We start from the raw sequence: 17,739 nt of genomic DNA, 5'->3' as shown, positions 1-17,739 counted from the left end.
TCTGTACGAATTTGTCATGGTTCTAACTGATTCCTCTCCTAAGTCTAGGCAGGATATCTTGTCTAGGATAAGGGACAGATGTTGGTAAACTTTTTGGTAAAACGTCGGGATGTCGTCGTTTCTTTGGGTCAGAGTTGTCATTTGGTACTCGAGAGTACCAATGTCTCTTTTATCTGAATAATGCATCATAAGGCATTTCCTAATTTTTGCCCAATCGAGCGGTGTGCTATACGATTCTAGCGCAGTGTCGGCGTCGCCGACAATTTTGTGCCTAACTGTATGGAGTATAGAAAAGTACTTTGGTGTATCCCTCAATCCTTCGTAAACCTTAAATATTCTGTCGACGCTTTTCCGCCAGGAGTTAAATTCTCCTGAACGTCCCGAGAACTCGCGTAGGCATTTGACCATATCTGGTATTTTGTCTAATTCATTAATGTACGCTCACTGTCACGTTATGGTCGGATTGATGAAAATCATTTATTGGTGGAGTTTTAATTCTCTCCATCACTTCTTTAACGATTGTCTCTACTAATGAGGAATTAGAGGTATAGGGGGTTTCTTGTTGTGGGGGATTTCCATGCTGGGAAGACCCATATTCTAACCTGAGTTGATTCAGTTGATTAACCAATTCTTCCGCGGTATCCGGCATTTTTCTCAACAGAGCAATTAGATTTCCTTAAAATTTTTAATTTTTATTAATTTTAATTAATTTTTACTAAGCCGCTTTTGATCCGTTTTTTTTTTCTAAAAAAATCTTTACCTTTCTAAAACTTGCGAGAATAGTTCTTTAAATTTCATTTTTTGTTTCCTTTTTTCTAATATTTCTTATTATTCTTCTTCTTAAATTTTTTATACGAATTTTTCTTTTCTTTCCTTTTGTAGTTTCCTTTTTTCTGAAAAAAAATCTTTTCCTTTCAAAAATTTGCACAGCCAATTCTTGAAATTTCACTTATTACTTTTGCTTTTGCTTCTCTTTTCTTTTTTTTCTAAGATTTATTATTATTTTTCTTTATAAACTTTTTGTCTGAATTTTTCCTTTTCACAGTTGTATCTTCGATAGTAATTTGTTTTCTTCGCAATTTCTTTTACATAAAAACGATTTCACTTTTTGTTACTTTTTGCTTTCTTACATAGCTAAATCTTACATAAAAAACATTGGTCCAGCGAAGGTCCTTGGGTTGATGAGTGGTTCGAATTTATCCTGTTTCCTTTCCGGTACTGATGGTTCTAGCCGCTACTTTTATCTAGGTCCTTGTAAAGTGTATGCCGCATTTAGTTTACACACGCGTAGCCGTACTTTTTGTTTTTCGGGCTAATACTACTTTCGCACACTGGTCCCTGCTCGGGTGCCAGTTAAACTTTTACAAATTGGAAATTCTAAAAAAATATATTTTTTACACGGGAGACGTGCTCCTTTATTGAATGCAAACTTATATCTGACTTTACACAATAATAATTCTTACAATCTAGCCTACGTTTGCCTTACCGCGATGAAAGTGAAAACTGCTAATGACGCGCTTCCCACAGGTGAGTTTGTTTATTTTTAATTTGGTTTCCATTTACCGCTTACTGTTCACACGGTTTGCTTTGTATGTGTTGCGGCTTCAGCAATTTTGCCAGTTTGTTATGTCTGGAGTATTATGTGTCTGAATATTTGTTTTTTTTATATTATATAAATATGTGCCGTGGTAACATATATACTAGCAGACCCGTCAGACGTTGTTCTGCCCTAAATTAGGTCTATCTCCATACATTTTAATAAGCTTTTTCCGTCTAGCTCTGCCCCCCTCTGCGGTATAAAAATTACTCTGTACTAAAGCACTCATCAACAGCTTCAATTTGATACCCATAATGTAAAAACACATCCTAGTGTTACCCTGATGCACGTTTTGGCCTATATCTCGATACCCTTCACAAATAGGTATGAAAACTACCCTATAATAAAGCACTCATCAACAGCTTTCATTTGTTATCCATATTATATAAACACTTTCTAGGGGTACCCGGGCCCACGTTTTGGCCTCAATCTCGAGACCGTAGTCACCAATAGGTATGAAAACTACCCTGTACTAAAGCACACATCAACAGCTTTCATTCGTTATCCATAAACACATTCTACCGGGTCCACGTTTTCGCTTATATCTCGAGACCCTAGTTACCCGAGGGTACGAAAAATTCCCCGTTTCAAAGTACTCACTCGATACGCATATTGTACAACCATATCCCAGGATTACCCTCGTCCACGGTTTGATCTCAAGACCCTATCCAGAACGGGATAAAAATTAGCCTATGCCTGTCTCCTGGTTCTAGCTACCTCTGAACCAGCCAAATATGTTCATCCGTTACTTCCTCTTCAATCAATCTTTTTCTATTAAAAAAAGCGCATCAAAATCCGTTGCGTATTTTTAAAGGTTTAAGCATTCAAAGGGACATAGGGACAGAAAAAGCGACTTTGTTTTATACTATGTATTGATGTACATCCATATATAACTTTAAACCTACGCCGGAAGTTAAATAACGCAGCGAATGCTATATATGTACGTATGTATGTGCCGCATCAAGCCTCACTCAAAAACAATTAGCGCGGACAGTTCACAGCGAACAAACACACATACGCATTTTTTAATAAAAATGTTACTTTTGTTTAAACAATTTGGCTGATATAAGAAAGGAATCAAGTATTTTTTTCGATGCAGATCGAAGGTAAATATTTCAAAGTTTTACTGAAAAGTAGAATTTTTGAAATGCATCCATCCGTTTATGAGTTATAGCTGTGTAAACAAAAATGTTATGATTTTTTGCTACATTTTGGCAATTTTCCACGCCCCCAAAATATATATCATCAAATTATATTAACTGTACCATCTCACGTAGCTAAGGTTTCAAATGCAAAAAAACGTGTTAAAATCGGAGTGTTCTGTGTGAAGTTATGTGCATACATGGCATTTAGCGATTTTACTTTATAAGATTTATAGAAGATATATATCCATATATATATATATATGTGTGTGTATGTAATTTTTTAGGAGATGGAAAGTAATATGAAAACGAAATGCATATTTGCGCATATTATTGGAGTGATCATGTTACTCTATTTCAGTTTTACATAATTTTCCATATTTATGGTTTACTTGAGAGTTATTGTGGTTGCCACAGTGAAATTTTAATTCAACTTATTAAAAATGTTTCGATTCTAAATAGAATCCTTTTGTTTGAAATTTTCCTTCTTAACCTCGTTATTAACCTTATAAATGTATATTACGGGTAATTCGTAATTGAATTTGAAGTGTGTTTAGCATTAGGGATGTTCTTAAACGCAAATTATAGATTCATTTCAATTGGAACATTTTGTTTTTCCTTGTTTCAAATTTCTTCTTTAATCTTTTAATCAATAAGGTATGTGTATATAGGCAATTTCCATTGTATGATATAGATTAAACTGAAATTTAAAGATATGAAATTTCAAGCTATGAAAATTATAGTAAGTTTATGAATTATTTGCAAAATAAGTTTAAACTCTAAATTAATAAATCAATAAATATTTAATCGATTTGTGAATTTAAAAATGAATAGGTGCAAATTTTTTATTTAAAAAAGGAATGTGAGGTAAGGTAAGCTTTCGTGCGTTATGGTCATGGTTGGGTTTTGGGATTTTTTTTTGCTTGTTGCAAGTTGCCTCTCAATGGTTGGGTGGGAGGAGAGAAGAGAAGCGTTTTTATTGCTTCTGCGGTTAAGTTGGTGCATTTCCAAATTTTCTTTATGTCCATCAGTCCGTTAATACTGGGGAGTTTTTTTTTTTTTTTGGGTTAAAGATTTCTTTGTGGATTTTCTGGTTCAAGTTAATTTTATATGTGCGTGAATTTTTTTTTGTGAAATGGGTAAAAGCTTGTACATTAGTGGCAAGAAGAACCGCCCCAATCCGGCGAGCTTAGACCTGGCTAATACTAGCATGCACGCTTCGCCGCGTACAAGGCCTCGTCAGAGGTGATCCGTACTTGTTGTATGATCATTTTATTCATAAATATTCAACACAACATCAAATATATAAAAGATATGCATTCTGTAAATACTCGAGGCAAAAATAACTTCAACTTACCTGCTTATAAAACCGAAGCAGACAAATGTAACTTGTATTATAAGGGATTAAAATGATGTAACGGGCTACCTAATTATATCAAATCATGTAATGCTAGTAGATTCAAAAACAAAATTGTATATTCATTGTAAAAACGCTACTATTTTAGTACTGTTTAGGGAGGCTTCCATAGCATCAATACAAATCTATACCTGCTAAGTATTCTGATATGAAGCGCCTATTCTCTTTTAAGCTCTCGCGCGCATACAATAAAAGTCGCTGAAGCACATACTACAACGCATCACTCGATCATATCAGTGCATCGCCGTTCGGATGTTGGCCTCGCGCTTTACGAACATGCGTAAGAGTCGCCGAAGCACACACTGTAACGCATCACTCGACCATATCAGTGAATCGCCGTTCGAATGTTATATATGTATAATATAAATGTATAAGATAAATAAAAAATTACTTAAGCAAAACGTTTTTCTATGGTAATAAAACATTTTTCAAAACCCGCCACCATCATTAAATACTCAGTCGAGTCCTCTACATTTGACTTAAAAATAACCAAATGGGGAATGCTTGATTTGGAATAAATGGCTACGCCCCCTCCTCTATCACCAGATCTTCTATCGCTCCTAGTCACTCTGTAACCATGCTATGAACCTACGTTATCTGCAATATCCTCTCTAAACTATGTCTCAGCCACACATAAAATATCCATATTTGAATTATCTAAGATGTGGTCCATACAGCCAAGTTTATGGTACTTAAGCTCAGTGCATTTATGTGACGGAGCTGTAAGCCCAGGTAGCTTGTAGCTAACAACATTTGAAACAAGCCATAACATTCACTGTAGTGGTGAAGCCTTTCCACCAAAAAGTGACATAAGGGGTTGTAAGCAATAGTAATACTAGTTTCACTACTGATAGGTAGAAAATCCTCAAGAAAAGGTAAATAAAGTGCATCATGAATCTCATAATAATGCCTTATTTACACTACAGATTTGTCCATGAGAAGAGTATGTATAGGAAATTCTTACGTTCATATTTATCACGACACACTACAAAATTTGCTTTCCGTTTATGAAACACAACGTTTGTACGTTTTATACATGATTACATACAAAGTATGTACAGTGCCAAAGAATAATATATGCAAGGAAGGCAATTGAGATAAAGTTTACAACAACTAAGGCATGTCCTGGGCCGCAGAGAGCCAAGCCGGGCCCCTGGGACAGTTCGCGTTTACGGGCCTCCCTAAAAAATAAACTCAATCCAGTAAAAAAAATAACATAATATACATAAATTTTTCAACTCACATTGTCAGTTTTATTTCATATAAAATAAGATTTACTGGAGCACTTACATAAATGAAATGTTAGATTTCATTGTTTGATTTACTTACATTAACTTTTTCTAAATATGTACATTTTAAGAGCTTGAATCAGCCAAGGAAAACCTTCCGTGCTTTTTAGTCTGCAAATATGAAAATTACCGATTCAAAACTAATGCTGCGAGCAAGGCTGGACTCCAACACCAATGTTCCAAGGCTTGTCAACCGATTTAGGCTCATAGTAGAACGTAAAAAATTTTTCACGCGAGACAATAGACTAAAAGAACGCTCCCCTTCAGCCACACTGACTGGAAGTGTGCAAATTATTCTTAATGCTATGCAGAAGTTCGGAAATAATACTTCCATCCTCAAATCATGAAATTTGTTCAGAAGTTGAAATGGTAGCAGCGAATCACATCCCAAATTTGTTAAGTGGATGGCTTTGAGATGAATGATTTCATCTATTAGATCCGTCGAAATATCAATACCATAAATCATGCCGAACGCCGCTGCCTTTTCTCTGAGCTCTTTTTCCGTCAGATCCTGGTACTTCCACAAAAAACTAAATTTAATAGCAATGTCATTTTCGGCTTCGAAACGTCTTGTCATGTTACCAAGTAAGCAGTCCAAAAGAAGGTAAAAAATGTGCTGTGTGTATTGAGTTTCGGAATCACACTCAGGTGATTCGCCAGGTAATTCATTGAACTGGCGTATCTTCCTTCTTTTCTCTGCGAAGGTATTCACAACTCCTATACTCCCTGCCAGAACCTTACATTCTTGAAGTATGATCGGCCATTGATCCCTGAACTTCTTCAACTCGTCAATCAGGCTACGTATATTTTCTGTTTCCACGTCCAGTGTGGCATTTCTAGCTTGCAGTACCAGATTTCGATGGTTGATTACCATCAACACTTTGAGTCAAATGGAGGCTAAGAGGATACACTCAAATTTCCCCATATATGCTTCAATACCTTTCAAATCAGTTACTGTTTCTGAACGCAGATTCAAAAGCGTGATTTCATCAATAGCTTTCAATATTTGGGAATGTGAGTTGCGAAAGATTTCACAATATCCACACGAGCAGACCATCGTGTTTGTGACATGCTGTGAAAGGAGCAATTAGGTTTTTCCTTAAGAATTTCCCATCTCTGAGGGCTTGCGCTAAAGATATTATAGAATTTCTGCATAATACCGAAAAACGTGATGACTTCTGAAAAAATTCAGCAGCTTGCACTCCACGTAATTGTAAACTATGACAAGCACAAGGTGCAAGTATTGCCAGGGAGTTATCTCTCAGGATATGACTCTGCGCTCCTTTGTAATGACCGCTCATATTACTGCCATTATCATACCCTTGCCCACGGCAGTCATAGCTGCGATAGCTTCTCCTGTTTTTGCATTACAATCGACAAACTCTAAGAACGGTTCTTGGATTTTCCATTTTCCGGAGTCCCTGTCTAATAAAACATGACGCAATATAAAAACAGTCTGCTCAATATGCGCCGAATCAGGGGTTGCATCCACTATTACTGTGTAATACTTGACGGTCTTTCAGCTGCTTCATTTCTAAGGTTTTCCGCTAAGAAAAAATCCACTGAACTTGCATTTCGAATTCTCATTTCATATTGGCGCCACTCTATATAGCAAGTTTTATGATTTTGACTATTTTCATGTTCAGGAATTTTGTCGTGTAACCTCTTCCAACCTTTTTCTTTAGAATAACCTGAAGAATTTGTCAAAGCTGATCGGGTATTTTGGGAAATTTTGCTGAAAAGCCGGCATGAAAAATAAAAAATCGGTTATTTTGCTGCACTCCAAACGAGCCAATCACGCTTTACCTTTTCTCCGTTTTTAAACGGTTTATTTAGCTTGACTTGACAGGCAGGCCGCAAGGCCGCATGCACGGCCGTTGTGAACGAATTGTGTAATTGAAATTTAAGTAACTTGCCGTTAAGCTACAAGCTCGAAACTTGGAATATAGTTCAGAACCCGATGACAATGCAATAATAAGAAAAAAATCGCCGCTAGGTGGCGCAAGGATCAAGATATTCGCAAAAATCCTATTTGTTGTCCAATTTGGCTCATGTTTGGAACACATAATACATGCAAGAATAGAAAGCGACCTATGAAAAAAATCGCCGCCAGGTGGCGCAAGGATCGAGATATTCACAAAAATCGTAGTTGTGGTCCGATTTGGTCCATATTTGGAACACATAATACATACATGAATAGAAAGCGACCTATGACGCCCGATTTGGCTCATATTTGGAACAAATATTGCATACAGTCCGGTAGAAGTGACATCAAAATATTTTGGAGTTGGAGGAGGGACAAGCATACGTGGCGCAGAGTCGAGTAACGTCTTTGGAAGGATTATGTATTGAAGACTTAGGTTGTAACAAATTGTCAGGAAAGAGTCCTTGTAATAATGAGTCACTAAATGAACTAAATAGAATGGGAAATAATAGGCAAATAAATAAAGACTAAAAACTTGAAAATAAAATAATTAAAAAAAAAATTTAGTTAAACGGTTTTATTGAAAACAATACTTACATGAAGTAATAATAATACGAAAAGCTAGAAAATAATTAGGTAGGTCCTAGGTACTAGTCATCACACTCCTTATCAATCTAGGGCGTTGATCAGACAATTAAATACATTTTTTTTTAATTATTATATTTTAGAGTAGTATGGAGTATGATTTGAAGGAAATGGCGGCCACTTAAGTCGTTGCGAAGTCGCAATAAAATGTGATTTTAGGTTAGTTTAAGCATTTTGGACAGATAGCGCTTATAAAATTGTGTCAAAAACGTTTATCTAACTTAAAATCACATTTTGTTTCGACTATGAATAAGCCCCATAGTATTTGATCGAATGCTTATGATTTTAGTTAAGTGATTTTCAATTTTAAAACAATTTTTTGTAGCAACAAAATATGTATGTATTTATGAAATCCTAGTTAGAGTACTGTCAATACTGCATTGCCTTGCCGGGCGCCCAAAAACCTTCCGGGTCCCAGGGCAATTGCCCTGGCTGCCCCCCCCCCCCCTCTCCCCGGCCATGGGCATGTCGGGGCTGATTGCGTTTGTAACATTTCAACCATCGTAGGAGTGCGGTTTCAAATTCCACTCCCGGGAGAAAAGGCTTTGAAGAGATTTACAAGGTATAATCGAAACAGCTGTCGCCTTGTCCGCCCTCATGTCGATTCTTCGCTCAGCCAAATGGCGCCAATTCGTCACACCAAGGGAGTTTGAATTGTTTTCCAGCTGGTCCTTCCATCGGAGTAGGGCCCGCCCTCTTGCTCTGCTTCCATAGGCTGGTTCGTTAGAAATACTTTCTTAGCGCCATATTTTATTCGCATAACGTGGCCTAGCTAGAGTAGCCGCTGTATTTTAATTTGCTGGGTTATGTTGATGTGTGCGTAAAGCTCGTACAACTCATCATTAAATGTTCTTCGGTACTCGCCATCGCCAACGCGTACAGGTCCATATATCTTCCGAAGAACTTTTCTCTCGAACACTCCCAGTGCCGCTTCATCTGATGTTTTAATATACACCATATAGAAGGACGGGTACGATATGTGAATTATAGAGCATGATTTTCGTTTCCTGAGAGGGGACTTTACTTTTCAATTGCCTACCTAGCCCAAAGTAGCGTTTATTGGCAATACTGATTCTTCGCTAGATTTCAGAGCTGATGTTGTTGTTAGGTTAATGCTGGTTTCCAAATAAATGAAGTATTTTACTATTTCGAAATTATGGCTGCCAACAGTAGCTTGGAGGGTGAGTTTCCTTCTTCACCTTAAAAATCAAATACTCTATACTTCCTTTAAAAATTCACAAAAGGCTTTATTTAATGATGTAACTCATATAGCTAATATAAACTAATCACTTTGATCTCTCTATCTCTGCAAATAGACCTTTTAATTTATGTAGTAAAATCACTCAAACTTTCACAATAATATTTCGCGACAATGGTATCGATAGCCGGACGGTGATTAGCGAACTAAAAACTTAAATCTTAAGCTCTAAGATTTTCAGCCTCCTGCGCAGCGAGGAAACGGTGCCTATTCATGTGTAAGTATGTATGTAAAAGGAATGTAAAAAGTTAAGTGCACGGTAATTACAATAAGCAAAAATTTATAAATTCTTTGTTTACAGGGTGGTTCACTAAGGTAAGTATTTTAACGCATTCGCAGGGTATTTCATTAGGTAAGTATTTTAGCAAAGGGTAAGTATTTTAAGCAAAGGTGAGTATTTTAATAAAGGGTAAGTGTAATAATATATTATAGTATTTTTAAATATATATATATATATATATGTGTAATTCATTGTTTGTGTAAATATGTATGTATGTAGGTGTGTTTATTAATTAATTATAATTCAATTAAATTGGAGCTCATGTCTCCAACACCAGCAATTGCATGCTTTTATAAAATATTATTCCAGAGCCGTTAAGTTCTGCAGCTAGGCTAATTTTCTCCAGCATCAAATTAAAGAAATCGCACGATAGGGGATCACCCTGTCTAAAACCTCGTTTAGTTTTGAACGTCTCGGAGAGGTCCTTCCCAATTCTGACTGATTCATTTTGCACAGCCGTATAAGTTTTGCGGGGAAACCAATTCAGACATAGCGGCATATAGGCAGTTCCTTTTCGTGCTGTCGCAGGCGGCTTTAAAATCGACGAGGAGGTGATGGTTAGGTTAGGTTGAACTGGCCGGCCATGAGGACCTCACATAGACTGAATGAGTCCGTAGTGTTACCAGAAGTTTGTTTTAACGACCAAACTGAAAACTCTTATCAAAAACCAGGACATATGTTATAAAATAACTCAGTCCTCTTGGCAAATACTAGAAGCTTCCTAGGATTAAGCCACTTGCTGCTTCTATGTCTGACAGCTGTATCACTTCTAATAGCTGGAGTCTTAGCCTGGCAAGCGCAGGGCACGAGCACAAAACGTGCTCGACATCTGCTATCGCTGACCAAGCCTAATTTAAAGGCATGTGGCGCCAGAAGGTAGTGTCCAGTCAGAATACCCGTCGTGAGTCTACAGTCCTCTCTTTTTAATGATAGAAGTAACTTTGTTAGTCTAAGGTTGTAAGAAATACACATTATCTTCGACACTTTACAGCCCCGTGCTTGAACCCACGCCTTTCACGCTTTGTCGATCAAGTGCATCTCTCGATTTCACTTAATCTCGTCCAGTCTAATTGGGACGTCTACGAAGTAAGCTTCGAGGGATGCGCCCTTTCTAACTAGTACATCCGATTTTTCATTCCCATCTATTCCCATATGCCCTGGGACCCAATATAGATGTATGCCTCTCCCTGTCCCGGTTCTCTCCAGAGGCTGCTTACACTCTAATGCGCATTTTGATGCTGAGCTATGCGAGATTATTGCCCTAATTGTTGCTTGACTGTCAATATAAAAGTTAAAACGGTTGCAGTTTAAGCTACTCTCTTGCAGGCTTTCTACTGCTTTGGTTACGGCTAATATTTCCGCTTGGAAAACGCTACAGTAATTTGGCAGCCGGTAGGATCTGTTTATTTCGGAATCAGCACAGTATACCGCAGACCCTACTACTGCCACGAGGTTGTTGTTGTTGCTGTAGCGATAAGGTTACTCCCCGAAGGCTTTGCGGAGTGTTATCGATGTGATGGTTCTTTGCCGGATACAGATCCGGTAAGCTCCGGTAACACAGCACCATTAAGGTGCTAGCCCGACCATCTCGGGAAAGATTTATATGGCCACATTAAACTTTCAGGCCATACCTCCCTCCCCACCCCCAAGTTCCATGAGGAGCTTGGAGTCGCCAGAGCCTCGTCTGTTAGTGAAACAGGATTCACCGCGGATAGGTGAGGTTGACAATTGGGTTTGGAGAAGCTATATATTGCGCTGGCAACCTGAAGGATTGCGCTTCACAGCCCCTTGAATCTGGTATTTTAGTCGCCTCTTACGACAGGCATACCTACCGCGGGTATATTCTGACCCCCTAACCCACTGGCGGTCCTTCCACGAGGTGATGTCTGTCGATTCTTTTTTCGCGGGGTTTTTGCAAGATTTGGCGCTTTGTTAATATTTGGTTCTGAAGCCGCACTGATAACGCCCACTTTGCCGATTCACGGAGGGCTTCAATCTTTCGCACAATACACTTGACCGGACCTTGTTATTGATAGCGATAGTTGGTGCAGTTTGCAGTAACCCCTTTCTGGTGAACTGGGCAAAGAACACATAGATTCCAATCGACGGACATACACTTCTTCGACCATTTTTTGCAAAGAATCTGATAAATATACCTTACCAACTCCTCGCCGCCGTATTTGAATAGCTCTGCAGGCAATCCATCAGCTCCCGTGGCCTTTTTGTTTTTTAATCTGGTTATTGCTATTCTGACTTCATCATAATCGGGGGGGGGGGGGGGGGGGGGGGGGGCATTTATTCCATCATCATAGATTGCGGGATCGGGTACGTCATCCCTGTGCGGTAAATCACTATCTCCATTTAGGAGAGAGTTCCCTCAATAATCTGAGTACTCTCTGGACATCGGTTACAAGGTCGCCATTTTCGTTCTTACAAGAGTTTAATAAAATTTTCGGGCGTTATTCCTGGTGGCTAGCAGCTCAAGCTCCTAGCATTCACGCCTTTCTTCCTTTGATTTTTATACCTTTCGTAAAAATGAAATTGTATATTAACATCGTCGCGAATCTCAAAATTGTAAGTCCTTAAAGGAAAATAGATAGACGCAAAAATAAGTATACCGAAATTATCAAGATGAAGAGCGGAGATGATTTAGCCATGTCCGTCTGTCTGTTTGTTTGCAAACTAGTCCCTCAGTTTTTGAGATATCTTGATAAAATAAGGGGAGCCGGTGTATTAAGGTGTCGAATTAAACATTTGTCGGAAGCGGCCGGATAGGACCACTATAGCATATATCCTCCATAGAACCGATTTTTCAGAAAAAGAGAATTTTTGTCATATCTTCCTCAATTTATCAGATTGAAGCTTCGAACTTCACCATATGCTTTAGATACAGTACACATATTATTGTTTGAAATAAAATAATAAAAAAAAAATTTTTAAGTTAAACGGTTTTAAGATCGCGGGTTTGAATCGAGCTCAAAGCCTAACAATAATTATTTTATCATTATTATTGTTATGATATATTTTTTCTTAATTGAATATCAATTGGCAAGAACCGAATAAAAGTAGAAATGATGAAGGCAAATAAACAGCCGCTGTGATAGCCAGGGCCGCAGAGAGCCAAGCCGGGCCCCTGGGACAGTTCGCGTTTACGGGCCCCCCTATAAAATAAACTCAATCCAGTAAAATAAATAACATAACATACATACATTTTTCAATTCACATTGCCAGTTTTATTTCATATAAAATAAGATTTATTGGAGCACTTACATAAATGAAATGTTAGATTTCATTGTTTGATTTGCTTACATTAAATATGTAAATTTTAAGAGCTTGAATCAGCCAAGGAAAACCTTCCGTGCTTTCTGGTCTGCGAATATGGAAATTACCGATTCAAAACTAGTGCTGCGAGCAAGGCCGGACTCCAACGCCAATTAATAACTTCAACAGTAACACTTTCCAAAACACACAACTTTTCAAGAGAGCCATTTTAAGATTTCAACATACACATTGTTTCTAGACATTAAAGTTTAAAGTTGAGTACTTATTATAATTTCTGGGCAGCAGGGTTATGCCTCGGCCATAAACACACTCTGTGTCCATATACAAAACAATACAAATTTGAGTATAACTTAAAGTTAGAAAAAAAAATTTCACTTTAAGCCTTTTGCTTCTAAACCCTTCATATATTGGGCGCGTAAAGCTAGAAATTAATTTTTACCTCAAGCCCCCAATTTTCAACAAATCATCAAGAATTTTTTACACAATATAGATCCTGATGATTTTTTTTGTATTTAACTGTAAAATCGTGTTTTTTGAGTTGTGACACTCTCGAAGTAAGTGAGTGATGCATTCATTTTTTCATTTCATTTATTTAATAGATTTTTACCTTTATTTTTATAAATCAGTGCTTAGTGTATGTCTTTAGAAAGCCCGTGAAAAATTACAACCGAAATAATATTCACAAATTAAAAAAAATTACCAATAATTACACCACTGACAAAAGAAATACGAAGCTTGCAACAATTATCGCGAAACTGACCTATGTAGGCTTATCCACGGCATACTCATATGTTTGCACAAATTTGCGCTTCGCAAAACAAGTCAAGTGTACAAATTTTTTCAAATTAACGCTCAAGTTTATTATCAGCCTGTATTTACAGATGTCGCTGGATTTTACAAAAATGAAAAAGCAATACGACCAAACCGATAGCGGCATAGTTATAGTCGAAATAAAATGTGATTTTAAGTTAGTTGACGCATTTTTGACAGATAGCGCTTAGAAATTGTGTCAAAAACGTTTATCTAACTTAAAATCACATTTTATTTCGGCTATCACTATGCCCCATAGTATTTGATTGGATGCTTATGATTTTAGTTTAGTGATTTTCAATTTTAAAACAATATTTTGTAGCAACAAAAGATGTATGCATCTTTGAAATCCTAGTTAGAGTACTGCCAATACTGCTTTGCTTTGCCGGGCCCCCAAAAACATTCCGGGCCCCTGGGCAATTGCCCTGGCTGCCCCCCCTCCCCTCCCCCTCTCTCCTGGCCCTGGTGATAGCTGAATGCTTATAGCAGCGGCGCCTAAACGTTGCCGATGAAGGAATTTAGCAGTTCCCGATATGGATCTGTACAACGAGCTTTGGCAGTGTTCTAAATTTTTTTTTTCTTCTATTCTAATTTAAAATTTTTTCAAATAAGAAAAAATATATCATAACAATAATAATGATAAAATAATTATTGTTAGGCCTTGAGCTCGATTCAAACTCGCGATCTTACAAATCAGTAGGCCGAAATAACAACAAAAATTGTTAAACGGTTTTATTGAAAACAATACTTACATGAAGTAATAATAATACTAAAATCTAGAAAATAATTAGGTAGGTCCTAGGTACTAGTCATCACACTCCTCATCAATCTAGGGTGTTGATTAGACAATTAAATAAAAGCGTTGAGCGCGTCAAATTTCTATAAATGTGAGGCGTATCATAACCTTATTAAGGGGCAGTTGATCTTATATATGACTATCAATAGGACTGTATGTAATATTTGTTCCAAATATGAGCCAAATCGGACCATAAATACGAGTATTTTTAATATATCAATCCTTGCGCCACCTGGCGGCAATTTTTTCATATGGGGCTTTCTATTAATGTGTGTATTATGTTTTCCAAATATCAGCCTAATCGGAGCACAAATACGATTGTTTTGAATATCTCGATACCTGCGCCACCTAGAAGCGGTTTTTTTCATAGGTCGCTTTCTATTCATGTACGTATTATGTGTTCCAAATATGAACCAAATCGGACCACAAATACGATTTTTTTTTAATATCTCGATCCTTGCGCCACCTAGCGGCGATTTTTTTCATAGGTCGGTTTCTATTCATGTGTGTATTATTTGTTCCAAATATGAACCAAATCGGGCCACAAATGTGATTTTATGAATTTTTCGATACATGTGCCACCTATCGGAGTTTTTTTCTTATTATTGCATTGTCGTCGACTTCTGAACTATATTGCAAGTTTCAAGCTTGTAGGTTATCAGGAAGTTACTTAAATTTCAATTACAAAATTCGTACCAGCCAGCCAGCCAGACTGTCAAGTCAAGCTAAATAAAACCGTTTAAAAATGGATGAGATCGGTCGTCTATAATGCATATGTCCCCCACAACCGATTGTTCAGATAAAAAGCTTTTCGTAATTACTGCACCATTTTACAGGTAGAGGCTTCAAATTTCACCGAGTGCTTACGTATAGAGTATAAACTGTTGTCTGAAAACATTTTATAGATCTGTGGTATATATAGTATATATCTCATACAACCGATTGTTCAGATAAGAAGCTTTTCGTAATTTCTGCTCCAGTTTAAAAGCAAGAAGCTTCATGTTTCACCGAATGCTTACGTATAGAGCATTAATTATTGTATGAAAAAATTGTATAGATCGGTGGTATCTATAGTATACTAGCAGACCCGGCAGAAGTTGTTCTGCCTTAAATTTGATCTATCTGCATACATTTTAATAAGCTTTTTCCGTCTAACTCTAGGACGTATTTAAATAGGTATGTGGGTATTATTAATTCATGTCTTTATTTCGGCTTCGCATGAATATTTATCAGTTTTGCCAGGTTGATGCGACTAAACCGAATATCATAATGAAAATTACTTTCAAGCCTTCAGCAACAGCTTACATTTGATATCCATATTACACACACATTCTAGGCTTAACCGGGTCCACGTTTTGGCCTATATCTCGAAACCCTAGTCACCCAGCGGTATAAAAATTACTCTGTACTAAGGCACACGATTCAAGCGAAGAAATCCGCGAAAGGGTTGACGGAGTCCAAAGGGCATTCTGAGGCAACACCGCAATACGACATACAGGTCGAAATATTTGAACAACCTTTTTTCGAGCGAATGTATTTCCAGAAGGCCTTTGGTCTTTCCTTCAACTCTTTTTCGTATCGAGAAATATATTGATTGTATAAAAACTTATCGAGTACATTACAATTTTTGCTGTTTTGAATATATTTATCCTTATGGAATACATCACTACAGGTTTTATAAAGTTTGTAATGCTTATTTTTAAGAATTTTAAGTTTCTTTAAATTTTTCGTATACCACGGAAGTTTATGATTTCGCGTGGGTAGAGAAGACAGGTTATTACCAAAAATTTCATTCAAAGTTAAAATAAAAGCATCGTAGCAATCCGCCACACTTTCCGAGGAGAAAATAGACTTCCAGTCCAATTCTAGAAGCCTGGCATATAAGGAGTCAAAATCGGCGTCACGAAAATTTAAACAGGTATTCGACAAACCGGCGGGCCCTGAGATAAAATTACAAAATTCGAGGAAGAGAGAGAGCGGGTCATGGTGGTTATCACTTTTGCAGATTGGGAAACTAGATTCGAAAATTTTGAAAATTAAATTTTCATTAACAAAAATAAGATCTAAAATATTACCGAGCTCATTGTAAAACGAATTAATACTAAAAAGGCTGTCAATAAAATTTATTTCGAGCGAACTATTTATATTTGTTGGTGTTATGATGCCATTATCGAGAAAATTAGACCATACAATCTTATTGAGATTAAAGTCACCCAAAATGCAAAAATGACACTCTTCATTGTTTTCGCACAAATGTACAATATTGCTTATATGAGCAGCGTATAGAGAATCAGAGCTGGTAGGTGGAATATATGAAGCACAAATGAATGTGAAAACTACCCTGTACTAAAGCACTCATCAGCAGCTTTCATTTCATACCCACTATGTAAAAACACATCCTAGTGTTACCCTGATCCACGTTTTGGCCTATATCTCGAGACCCTAGTCATCCAGCGGTATAAAAACAACTCAGTACTAAAGCACCCATCAACAGCTTCAATTTGATACCCACAATGTAAAAACACATCCTAGTGTTACCCAGCTCCACGTTTTGGCCTATATCACGAGACCCTAGCCACAAATAGGTATGAATACTACCCTGTACTAAAGCACTCATGAACAGCTTCAATTTGATACCCATTATATAAAAACACATCCTAGTGTTACTCTGATTCACGTTTTGGCCTATATCTCGAGACCCTAGTCACAAATAGGTATGAAAATTACCCTGTACTAAAGCACTCATCAATAGCTTACATTTGTTATCCATATTGCATAAACACATTCTAGGGGTACCTGGGTCCACGTTTTGGCCTATACCTCGAGACCCTAGTCACAAATAGGTATGAGTACTACCCTGCACTAAAGCACTCATCAACAGCTTCATTTTGATTTCCATAGTGTAAAAACACATCCCAGTGTTACCCTGCTCCACGTTTTGGCCTATATCACGAGACCCTAGTCACCAATAGGTATGAAAACTACCCTCTACTAAAGCACTGATCAACAGCTTCAGTTTGATACGCATAGTGTAAAAACACATCCTGTTACCCTGCTCCACGTTTTGGCCTATATCTCGAGACCCTAGTCACCAATAGGTATGAAAACTACCCTGTACTAAAGCACTCATCGGCATCTATCATTTGTTATCCATATTGCATAAACACATTCTAGGGGTACCGGGTCCACGTTTTGGCCTATATCTCGAGACCCTAGTCACCAATAGGTATGAAAACTACCCTGTACTAAAGTATTCATAAACAGCTTCCATTTGGTACCCATATTGTACAAACAAATCC

Source organism: Eurosta solidaginis, chromosome X, assembly GCF_040869045.1.
Source record: "Eurosta solidaginis isolate ZX-2024a chromosome X, ASM4086904v1, whole genome shotgun sequence".
Lineage (NCBI taxonomy): Eukaryota > Metazoa > Arthropoda > Insecta > Diptera > Tephritidae > Eurosta > Eurosta solidaginis.
The sequence above is the reverse complement of the archived record's forward strand: the minus strand, read 5'-3'. Positions refer to the sequence as shown.